Source organism: Lepisosteus oculatus, unplaced genomic scaffold, assembly GCF_040954835.1.
Source record: "Lepisosteus oculatus isolate fLepOcu1 unplaced genomic scaffold, fLepOcu1.hap2 HAP2_SCAFFOLD_83, whole genome shotgun sequence".
Taxonomy (NCBI): Eukaryota; Metazoa; Chordata; class Actinopteri; order Semionotiformes; family Lepisosteidae; genus Lepisosteus; species Lepisosteus oculatus.
Window position 1 is genome coordinate 668,488 of NW_027168394.1, and position 11,445 is coordinate 679,932.

The 11,445-nt window shown below is 40.3% G+C and overlaps 4 non-coding genes across 4 annotated transcripts; 3 read left to right on the forward strand and 1 right to left on the reverse strand.

The window, feature by feature from the left end:
* Nucleotides 1-560: 560 nt before the first annotated feature.
* Nucleotides 561-632, forward strand: trnae-uuc (transfer RNA glutamic acid (anticodon UUC)). The gene has a single exon. It is a non-coding gene; the product is annotated as a tRNA-Glu (tRNA).
* A 451-nt stretch (nt 633-1,083) lies between these two features.
* On the forward strand, nt 1,084-1,156 carry trnav-cac (transfer RNA valine (anticodon CAC)). The gene has a single exon. It is a non-coding gene; the product is annotated as a tRNA-Val (tRNA).
* Nucleotides 1,157-5,936: 4,780 nt separating this feature from the next.
* Nucleotides 5,937-6,010, reverse strand: trnat-agu (transfer RNA threonine (anticodon AGU)). The gene has a single exon. It is a non-coding gene; the product is annotated as a tRNA-Thr (tRNA).
* Nucleotides 6,011-11,098: 5,088 nt separating this feature from the next.
* On the forward strand, nt 11,099-11,180 carry trnas-cga (transfer RNA serine (anticodon CGA)). Its single transcript has one exon. It is a non-coding gene; the product is annotated as a tRNA-Ser (tRNA).
* The last annotated feature ends 265 nt before the right edge of the window (nt 11,181-11,445 follow it).

An 11,445-nucleotide genomic window follows, 5' to 3' on the forward strand; every position in this document is an offset into this window, starting at 1 on the left:
TTGTTCCATACTCCGACCACTCTTGGTGTAAACAGGTCCCCCCTGGTCTCTGCATGAAATGCACTTTCCTGCGTTTGCTTTGGTGTAACTGGCTTCCCCTGCATGGGCGAATGTGAAGAAGATCCTTAGTAAGTCATTGAAGAAACCCGAGAAGAGGTCGGAGTGGCCTCTGTCGTTCATCAACGATCCAGTCAGGCAGTACTCCTCTGTAAAGCGCCGTTCGTTCACATCGATTGGCTTTTTTTTGCCTTCATTCATGCAAGTAGTAAAAGCAGACGCCCCTATTCTGCCGTGACCCGGATTTGAACCAGGGTTGTTGCGGCCACAATGCAAAGTACTGACCACTATACGATCACGGCGAGTTACCGATACACACGTGGCAGGGCAGAAAAGGCTGTGCTCTCTTCGTGTGACATAATTCGGAAAAGTCCTGACGTTGCATTTCAACTGAGCCCCAGTATACATCGACCCTTCGACACTCTGAGTGACAACTCTCTTGCGTGTTTTCTCATATTCATGTCGTTTGCTTGCATGATGCCCGGAACAGCAGAGTTGTGCATTCCCATATGGTCTAGCGGTTAGGATTCCTGGTTTTCACCCAGGCGGCCCGGTTTCGACTCCCGGTATGGGAACGTGTCAATTTTGTCTCCTGCTTTCCAAAAGATCAGCACTGTGTACGAAGAAGCCGCATTAAAACTACTCAACGTGCAAAACGTGCGAGAAGAGGGGGCGCTTGTTTCCAGCCGAAACTTCTCGCGTGTGAGACGAGCTGACCATCGCTGCAGGAGGTGGGAGGGTCACTCTGGTAGACAGGGCTGACCTTCGGCAATAGGATTTATACTCTCCAAGATGATATTTGCACTTTCTGGAGAGGCGATTTTCTCCACTTCAGTAGCCCGATTTCGTCGATTGTGTGGAGAGGGCTGTAGAATGTGGCGCCGTCTTTCCTGCTCCGTCCATGACAGGCGTGCTGGTCTCTGGAGAGAGAGCACGGTCCATCAGCGCACCCCAATAAAGGCACTGGAAGCAGCTGAATCGCATTGGCGAAGCTCAGCGCTGGGCCGCTGGGCACATCTGACCACAGTTTCCGTAGTGTAGTGGTTATCACGTTCGCCTCACACGCGAAAGGTCCCCGGATCGAAACCGGGCGGAAACAGACCAGACTTCTTCTGTCGCCACGCACAAAAGGGGATTGGGGATTCGGCTAGCGCTGTGATCGAACAGACCCACTCACCTCTTAGTGTGGCGGGATCTGCACAGTGCATGTCGCAGCGCATCCTGCTTTCACTTCAATGCGCGTCCTGATGTACCCCGGTCTCCCGCGTGACAGGTGGGGACAGGTGACAGGTCCTATACTAACGAGGAAGACATCGCTCTCTCCGACCCCCGGCATCGTGTCCCGACCCACCGTGCTGGAAGCCGACTCGTGCTGTGATTCCTTTACGGAGCAGAAATGACAACCGAGGAGCCGAGAGATCATTTCAGCATTTCGCGTCTGAACGGAAAACACAAACGACCAACTCGGAATGACTTGCCTTTGACGCTTATATACCTCTTAGTGTGGCGGGATCTGCACAGTGCATGTCGCAGCGCTCCCTGCTTTCACTTCAATGTGCTTCATGATGTTGAGTCGTGTGCCGTGCGGAGGCTCTGAAAGCGAGAGCAATGAAAAGGTGCATGACGCTGTGAAATAAACATTAATAAACACATATATAACGTCGAAAACACATCTAACACTAGGAGTATACGGCACTCTGCACAGTGTACGAAGTAAATTATTTTCGCAGTAATTAATTATATTTATTATACACGTGTAAATTAATTACTGCGAAAATAATTTACTTCGTACACTGTGCAGAGTGCCGTATACTCCTAGTGTTAGATGTGTTTTCGACGTTATATATGCATTTATTAATGTCGTCGATTTTACGGTTGCAATTCGACGTTGATTATACGTCGAGGCGACGTATATATACGTATAGCCGTATTTTCGCCGTGAATATACTGTATTCGACGAATCAATGCCCACAGCTTGGCATACAAGGGTTTTGCGGAGGGGTCTTGCCACCTGCCTGAAAAAAAACAGTAAAATGTTTGAGTGCCTATAGAGTTTCTATTTTTATTTTCTTGAGAAAAGTTGATACCATTTCCTGGAAACCCCGTCCCCCATCAGTGCGCGGTGCCCGGGGAAAAATCTGTAGGGGGGCGTCTGAAATTCTGAGCGGGGTGATATTTCGGTTGAAACGGAGCTGTACGGTGCAGCTACCCAAATGAAATCTCGCAGCTATGCCATTGATTAGTGCTTCATGATAGAAGATATCGACTAACAATCTGGTATTTGCGATGAAGTTCAGTTTCACATTTTTCGTCACTCTCACTGGAGAGTATTGTCTGGAGCGAAAAGTACCATAAGCGTTCATTTTTGCAGCTACATGGACGTTCTGAATCGTTAAGAAAAAATGTTGTAAAACCAACAGAAAGCACAGACTGCTATAACTAGTCCTAGTTATATAACGATTTTAAGTATAATGATAAACTACTGCAAGGAATCGGTCCACCTGAGCAAACAGGATCGTAATGTTGACACTCAATAACGACACTGATATGTGCAGTTCCTGGATGGATAGCCCTCCTGCCCATCAAACAGACTGAGTGACTGTTCCTGTCATTTAGTGTTGTCTGACCATTGACAAAGTACAACTATTTTTTTAGGGCGCAAATTAAGTTAGGTAAATCTTTTTGCCCAAAACTGAAGGGGCAACATTCCCCCCTCCCCCCGTGATGCCAAGCCTGTCCCCATCCTATTCCATAATGTCATTATATATAATACCATACAACAGTGACCGATCCTTACTAACTACATGCGTTAAAATTGCACATCAGCTCATAGCAGGGGGCACATAGCCGCGATGTATTATCAATGTTATATTTCAACCATAATATCGACAACATTAATAAACGCATACGTTGAGAAAATATCGAACCCAGCATATTTTCCGGTTATATACCACAATGCATTGCTAGTATTCGTTGGTCACAATTTTGGACACGTTTTTCAAACGTAGAAGTATATCCGCAAATATCTCAGCAATCCTCTTTTGACGAGTAAGTATGAACAATAATAATACTATCTGAATACATACAGATCTTTCTTAATATTATTTTGATTAAAATAGTACTTGAATAAGCAAAAAATGGCACATAAAATAGTGTGAATGGGGAAGATGACACAAAATCGTTTTGCCGTTTCTCTATTCTTATTCTATGTTGTACTTTCAAACTTTGGGTACTCTTTAATTAGGACAGACTTAATTGCTCAACTGCTATGATGCAAGCCAAATTTTATACATTTATTTCAGTTTTGAGCTTAGTAAACCGTTCACTTTTTAGATTATACTAAAGAAGATATTAATCATCATTTATTTGGGAAGTAATATTATATAATTTTCTCCTAGCTGCGGTGCTGAAGTCCCACCCTACATCAACAGAAAAAGAAATAAAGGAGCATGCAATGTGTTACTTGAAGAATGCATATGAAAGGCAGGGGGCCAGGAGATCTGGACACTGAAAATAATAGGTTTTTGGTTCTAACTGTTAGGACAATTAGACAGGGTTTGCAAATAGTGGGAAAAAATCATCTTAACTTCCATTGTAATATTTTTTTTTCTTGGAAATATAGAAGTTGTACATTTTAAAATGTATATTTAAATTAAAAATGTGGTTTTGAGTTAGTGTGTTAATGTAATTAGTTTTGTGTTTGTCATTACTATACTGTATATTGCCATATTACCAGAATTTGTAGCTAAAGTTTAAGACTAGATGTGTTTTTTATGATTATTGCCCATATGTTGATTGTTGATTGATTGTATACAATGTATAATTTGAAATACATATGTTTCAGGTGTGAATGTGTATTTTCAGAATACATTTCTAAATCTAATCATTGGCTTGGTTTACTTGTTTCTACACCTATAAAATCTATCTTTGATGTATAATAGACCTCTACCCATATACGTATAATAGACCTCTAAAGTTATGCGTATAATAGACCTCTAACCATATACGTATAATAGACCTCTAAAGTTATCCGTATAATAGACCTCTAACCATATACGTATAACAGACCTCTAACCATATACGTATAATAGACCTCTAAAGTTATACGTATAACAGACCTCTAACCATATATGTATAATAGTCCTCTAAAGTTATCCGTATAATAGACCTCTAAAGTTATCTGGAACTCCAACCATATATGTATAATAGTCCTCTAAATTTATCCGTATAATAGAACTCCAACCATTTATGTATAATGAACGTCTAAACATAGACGTATAATTGACGTATAACTTTAGACGTATATTAGAATTTCATTCTAGACGAATTGTAGACCACATTTAGACGTATAAGGTAAGCGTTTAATAGACGTATATTATACGTCTTTTGCCCACTGGGTGGGCTCCAGATGCACATGGAAGCAATCAAGTGTTTCATCCGAGCTGTTTCAAAGACTGCCCAAGAGCTTTCCTTTCACAGAGGCGCAACGATTAATGATGGGGGTGCACCCTTCAATGCGCCTTACGACTCTAGGGAGTGATTGAGACGATTCGTAGTGTGTGCTCATTTCTCTCTATTCCCCGTGTTGCAGTGGTAGGATGACGTAAATAACTGCTTTGACACGTAACGGCATTATAATCACGTGCAGGAGCTGAGGGCTTTAGTTTTGTTTCGTTTTCCATGGCGTTCGTAAGCGCGCAAATCAAAGGCAAGTCCTGCGTCTAACACGAACGTAAATGCTTTTGAAAGTGCAGTGTGGTGCAGCTTGTAAAATCCTTGTCCACATTTGTGGTTTGTTGATGTTTGTTCTGTCTGCCAAAGTTGCATTTTGACATCCGGACGGGGGGACTTTATCATTTGAACGTGAAGCCAGCCTTAAACCCTCTGAGGTGTGTCTGTCTGCCGGCACGTATCTTGTGAAAGGTATTTTTTTTTTAACGGAGAGCAACTTTAAAAAGGTATCCGCAGCCACCTCGCAGTCCGTGTTTGATTATAGGAGGAATGCGGCGGCGGCAGGCTCGCTTTTGTCGTGGTCGAGTGGTTAAGGCGATGGGCTCGAAATGCGTTGGGGACTCCCCACGCAGGTTCGAAACCTGCCGACTCTGGCGTCTGCCGCATGTCGCCTGTCGCCTTGTGCCTGCGCGGCAGAGGCGAAGTGCCGCTTCTCCTTTCCTGGTACTATAACAACGCGAAATCGCTTGGCCCCGCTGCCATGGACATCAATTCTTCAGATAACCACACACTTTGCCTTCGCACCTCTGGTGCTCTGCTTATGCCTTTGAAAACCTAATGAATAAAGCTGAAAGAACCGACACGATATGTAGGTGCTGGTAAAGCACGCAGTAAAGAACTGTTAACAGCAAGGGTTTCAGTGGGTTAACTGAGGAGAAGGCGTGATCGCTAATTGTTGACTTTTTATTTGGTGTTAGAAACACTCTTACTGTGCATGACGTGCAACAAATGTAGCCACAGAAATTGCATCACGCTTTCATGTATGCTATTGCAGACACCAACGTTGCCTAGATAGAAAACCGAAATAGCCGTGGGTTTGCTTGCTGGTCTGAAGGATCTCTCTTCGAATCTCTATCATTTGTCAATGGAAGTAAAAGGCGCTGCAATCTCATACGTTCAGAATCAAACCCACAGCTGTTGTTCGACTTTATTTCTTGACTAATTACAACTGAGTGTCGCATGAGCAGTTACATAAACTTGTCTGGTATATTTGAACACAAATGCCGTTCTTCAATTAAAACTAACAGTACATTGTCAGGGACATTCAGTTCTATACAAACAAGAGACAGACAAGAGAATATTTCTACCTTTCATGTGGACTACGTGTTGACTTACTGATCGGAATAATAAGAAGACAGAACAAAAAAAGGCACCGCTGGTATTCGGACCCAGGATCTCCTGTTTACTAGACAGGCGCTTTAACCAACTAAGCCACGGCGCCCCGGGAGCGCTGTCCTTTTGCAGCCACTTGGACACACCACTCAGACACATCTGCATTCGGTGTGTGCTCCGCCTGCTCGCTGAGCAAGTTGCCACCTTTACATACAATAGCAACATCGACACCAAGAAAAAGGATGAGAAATGGCTTTTATCTGGAACTTTTCATGTCCAAGGAACTCAATGTGCTTTCTGTGTACAACAGGGCCACTGAACTCCACACTGGCCACTGAACCACAGCAGTGGCTTGCTGGCTTGATGTCTCCCAAGGAAAATGTTGAAATTGCATGTGGAACAGGAAAATGACTCTCAGGTGCCCATTGCTCATTTTCAGACACATTTATGCAATACTTTCACCATGCGTTGAGCAATAGGGATTAAAGATACCAGAGGTAAGGTTTAAAAGTGATTCTGAGGTGCAACACATCAGCGATACAGCTAGGCATCTGAAATGCAGGGTTTGAGATCCCTTCAGGGAACACCGTACCCTAAAGGTACCAGAAGTCCACTAGTATAAGCATTAAATCACTGTCACCCCTGTTACAATGTGATTGCTACATATCTTCATTTCTTTGGTTTTTAAGGAGTAAGAGTGCAGGGGGTCTAAATCTGCGATCCAGTGTGTTGAAGTATTTCACAACACTACCTATAGCCCGTCTGAAAATAAATCCTCATTCTGATTATTGCCCTGGGCATGTACCAATAAATCACTGAGCATATATATATCTCACTGTGTTGAAGCTAGAGACCTGTATGTAATAATATGATGCTAAAATGTTATTTTCACATATATTAATGTAATAAATGATTGCTTATGCTTTATAAACAAACCTAATTAAAATAAAAGCTTAAGTTTTGTATTTATCTTGTACCATAGAACATGATTTTCTTTGTATTTCAAGCCCACAAAGTGTCCAAATGACGCACTACATGATATAAGGAAGATTATCACATGCATATACTTATTATCTTTCTTATGAAAATGCATTCCTTTCATTACCTTTTACTTTTTAAAATGAACTCAAATTGTGTATAATGTAATAATTTAAGTAGAATAGATTCTAATAATATAATGATCCAGTGTGTTGCACTACTTCACTGCTTCACTGCTCTATGCCGTCTGGAAATAAATCCTCAGACTGCTTACTGCCCTGGGCATGTACCAATAAATTACAGGAGCACATCTATATATCACTGCGTTGAAGCAGGAGACACACAATCACTGCAAACACATCCTAAATACAGTGTTCCATCACCTTTGACCTCATCCAGAACATATCATTTCTTGAAAGGGATTGCTGTCCGAATTCACATCTGAATCCCAAACAGAATCTCTAGTAATATACGATCGTTTGTGAAACATGCAAATGACTGTCTCAGGGGCCCATTCCTCATTGTCAGACACATGTATGCAATGCTTTCACCGTGCATTGAGCAATAGGGATAAAAGACGCCACAGGTAAGGTTAGATGTCATGTTCTATGATCATTTCTTTCAGCATTAGGGACTAAATATACTAAACGTATGATGCTAAAATGTTATTTTCACATATATTAATGTAATAAATGATTGCTTATGCTTTATAAACAAATCTAATTAAAATAAAAGCTTAAGTTTTGTATTTATCTTGTACCATAGAACATGATTTTCTTTGTATTTCAAGCCCACAAAGTGTCCAAATGTTCTATGATCATTTCTTTCAGCATTAGGGACTAAATATACCAAACGTATGATGCTAAAATCCTGAAAAAAGGATGTGCTCCATCTTGTCAGTAGATTGGATTCCAAAACTGATTTGGGTCAATATACATTACCTTTGAAGATAAGGTACAGTCTACTGTAGGGAACCATCAACTTAGAAAGCATTGGCCTTCCCTGGGGGTCAGGTAGGTGCAAAAGATAAACCTTTATCCTATCTTTATATTAAGATAAGTGGCCAAGCAGTATTTTTCCAAGTTTCACCAAGCTCATCATGTTGCCATAGTAGACAAAGTTCTATAAAATGTCAAATAACTTTTAAAAAAAGCATCTTGGTCTTTCAGTACTGTACAAGGTGAATTAAACTGTCCCTGGTAATAAAAAGTAATTAGAAGCATCCCAGAAACTTTATCTCTAGAAACATTAGCTGTTTTATATCATGTAATTTAGTGTGATGTTGTCAGAATTCAAGGACATTATCACACACAGAAATTGGTTCAGTTAAATCTAAAAAACACAGCTAAACATGGGTTTAAATGTAAAATAGAAGTCTTACCTCTTGTCAAAAGATTTAATTCAAGAAGCGATGTAATAAATGATTGCTTATGCTTTATAAACAAATCTAATTAAAATAAAAGCTTAAGTTTTGTATTTATCTTGTACCATAGAACATGATTTTCTTTGTATTTCAAGCCCACAAAGTGTCCAAATGACGCACTACATGATATAAGGAAGATTATCACATGCATATCGGTATTATCTTTCTTACGAAAATGCATTCCTTTCATTACCTTTTACTTTTTAAAATGAACTCAAATTGTGTATAATGTAATAATTTAAATAGAATAGATTCTAATAATATAATGATCCAGTGTGTTGCACTACTTCACTGCTTCACTGCTCTATGCCGTCTGGAAATAAATCCTCAGACTGCTTACTGCCCTGGGCATGTACCAATAAATTACAGGAGCACATCTATATATCACTGCGTTGAAGCAGGAGACACACAATCACTGCAAACACATCCTAAATACAGTGTTCCATCACCTTTGACCTCATCCAGAACATATCATTTCTTGAAAGGGATTGCTGTCCGAATTCACATCTGAATCCCAAACAGAATCTCTAGTAATATACGATCGTTTGTGAAACATGCAAATGACTGTCTCAGGGGCCCATTCCTCATTGTCAGACACATGTATGCAATGCTTTCACCGTGCATTGAGCAATAGGGATAAAAGACGCCACAGGTAAGGTTAGATGTCATGTTCTATGATCATTTCTTTCAGCATTAGGGACTAAATATACTAAACGTATGATGCTAAAATGTTATTTTCACATATATTAATGTAATAAATGATTGCTTATGCTTTATAAACAAATCTAATTAAAATAAAAGCTTAAGTTTTGTATTTATCTTGTACCATAGAACATGATTTTCTTTGTATTTCAAGCCCACAAAGTGTCCAAATGTTCTATGATCATTTCTTTCAGCATTAGGGACTAAATATACCAAACGTATGATGCTAAAATCCTGAAAAAAGGATGTGCTCCATCTTGTCAGTAGATTGGATTCCAAAACTGATTTGGGTCAATATACATTACCTTTGAAGATAAGGTACAGTCTACTGTAGGGAACCATCAACTTAGAAAGCATTGGCCTTCCCTGGGGGTCAGGTAGGTGCAAAAGATAAACCTTTATCCTATCTTTATATTAAGATAAGTGGCCAAGCAGTATTTTTCCAAGTTTCACCAAGCTCATCATGTTGCCATAGTAGACAAAGTTCTATAAAATGTCAAATAACTTTTAAAAAAAGCATCTTGGTCTTTCAGTACTGTACAAGGTGAATTAAACTGTCCCTGGTAATAAAAAGTAATTAGAAGCATCCCAGAAACTTTATCTCTAGAAACATTAGCTGTTTTATATCATGTAATTTAGTGTGATGTTGTCAGAATTCAAGGACATTATCACACACAGAAATTGGTTCAGTTAAATCTAAAAAACACAGCTAAACATGGGTTTAAATGTAAAATAGAAGTCTTACCTCTTGTCAAAAGATTTAATTCAAGAAGCGATGTAATAAATGATTGCTTATGCTTTATAAACAAATCTAATTAAAATAAAAGCTTAAGTTTTGTATTTATCTTGTACCATAGAACATGATTTTCTTTGTATTTCAAGCCCACAAAGTGTCCAAATGACGCACTACATGATATAAGGAAGATTATCACATGCATATCGGTATTATCTTTCTTATGAAAATGCATTCCTTTCATTACCTTTTACTTTTTAAAATTAACTCAAATTGTGTATAATGTAATAATTTAAGTAGAATAGATTCAGGTAGGAAATATAGAGTCATGATGTTTATGGCTGACATCATTTTGGGTGAATTTTAAGCTAAGAAACAAAAACATTTACAATGAAGATACCATTGCTTAATTTTTAATGCCTTTAAAAAATAAATACCTCCTGAGAATAATTTGCCACTCCCAGATCCTTGGTAAGGTACTGTTTGAATCCAATCAGGAGAGGAGCATCCAGGGAGTGCTTTCTATAGAGTCCAGCTTGGGCCACTCTCTTCCGGCCTGCTGATACTTTTTAACTATTCAGGGCCTGTAAGGATATAAAACACCGGTTTAAACATTTTAAACCTATAAGACAAATAGAATTTTAGTAAAAAATAGATACATCTGAAAAATAAAAAGTCTTACTGCTGATAGAGTTCTTCAGAGCTCACATCTTCCCCTTCCTTATCCGCTTCTGTTTCAGTTTCTAGAGCAGCCTCTGGCATCTCTTCCTCCTGGACAGCGGCCTCTTGCTCAGGGCCGCTGGAATGCAGGTAGATTCTTTTCAACATGCTTTTACATAATATGTTGTAACAATGATTTCAAAAAGAAACTACAGAAGCCTTACAGATTAAAAATATCTCACCTTGTGCTCATTTCCCTCTATTCCCCGTGTTGCAGTGGTGGGATGACGTAAATTACTGCTTCGACACCTAACGGCATTATAATCAAGTGCAAGAGCTGAGGGCTTTAGTTTTGTTTCGTTTTCCGTGGCGTTCGTAAGCGCGCAAATCAAAGGCAATTCCTGCGTCTAACACGAATGCTTTTGAAAGTGCAATGTGGTGCAGCTTGTAAAATCCTTGTCCACATTTGTGGTTTGTTGATGTTTGTTCTGTCTGCCAAAGTTGCATTTTGACTTCTGGACGGGGAGACTTTATCATTTGAACGTGAAGCCAGCCTTAAACCCTCTGAGGCGTGTCTGTCTGCCGGCACGTATTTTCTGAAAGGTTTTTTTTTTAACGGAGAGCGACTTTGAAAACGTTTCCGCAGCCACCTCGCACTCCGTGTTAGATTATAGGAGGAATGCGGCAGCGGCGAGCTCGCTGTAGTCGTGGCCGAGTGGTTAAGGCGATGGACTCGAAATCCATTGGGGACTCCCCGCGCAGGTTCGAATCCTGCCGACTACGGCGTCTGCCGCACGTCGCTTTGTGCCTGCGCTGAAAAGGCGTAGTGCCGCTTCTCCTTTCCTCGTGCTATAAAAACGCTAAATCGCTTGTCCCCCCTGCCATGGAAATCAATTCTTCAGGTAACCACACACTTTGTGTTCGCACCTCTGGTGCTCTACTTATGCCTTTGAAAACCTAATGAATAAAGCTGAAAGAACCGACACAATATGTAGGTGCTCGTAAAGCACGCAGTAAAGAACTGTTAACAGCAAGGGTTTCAGTGGGT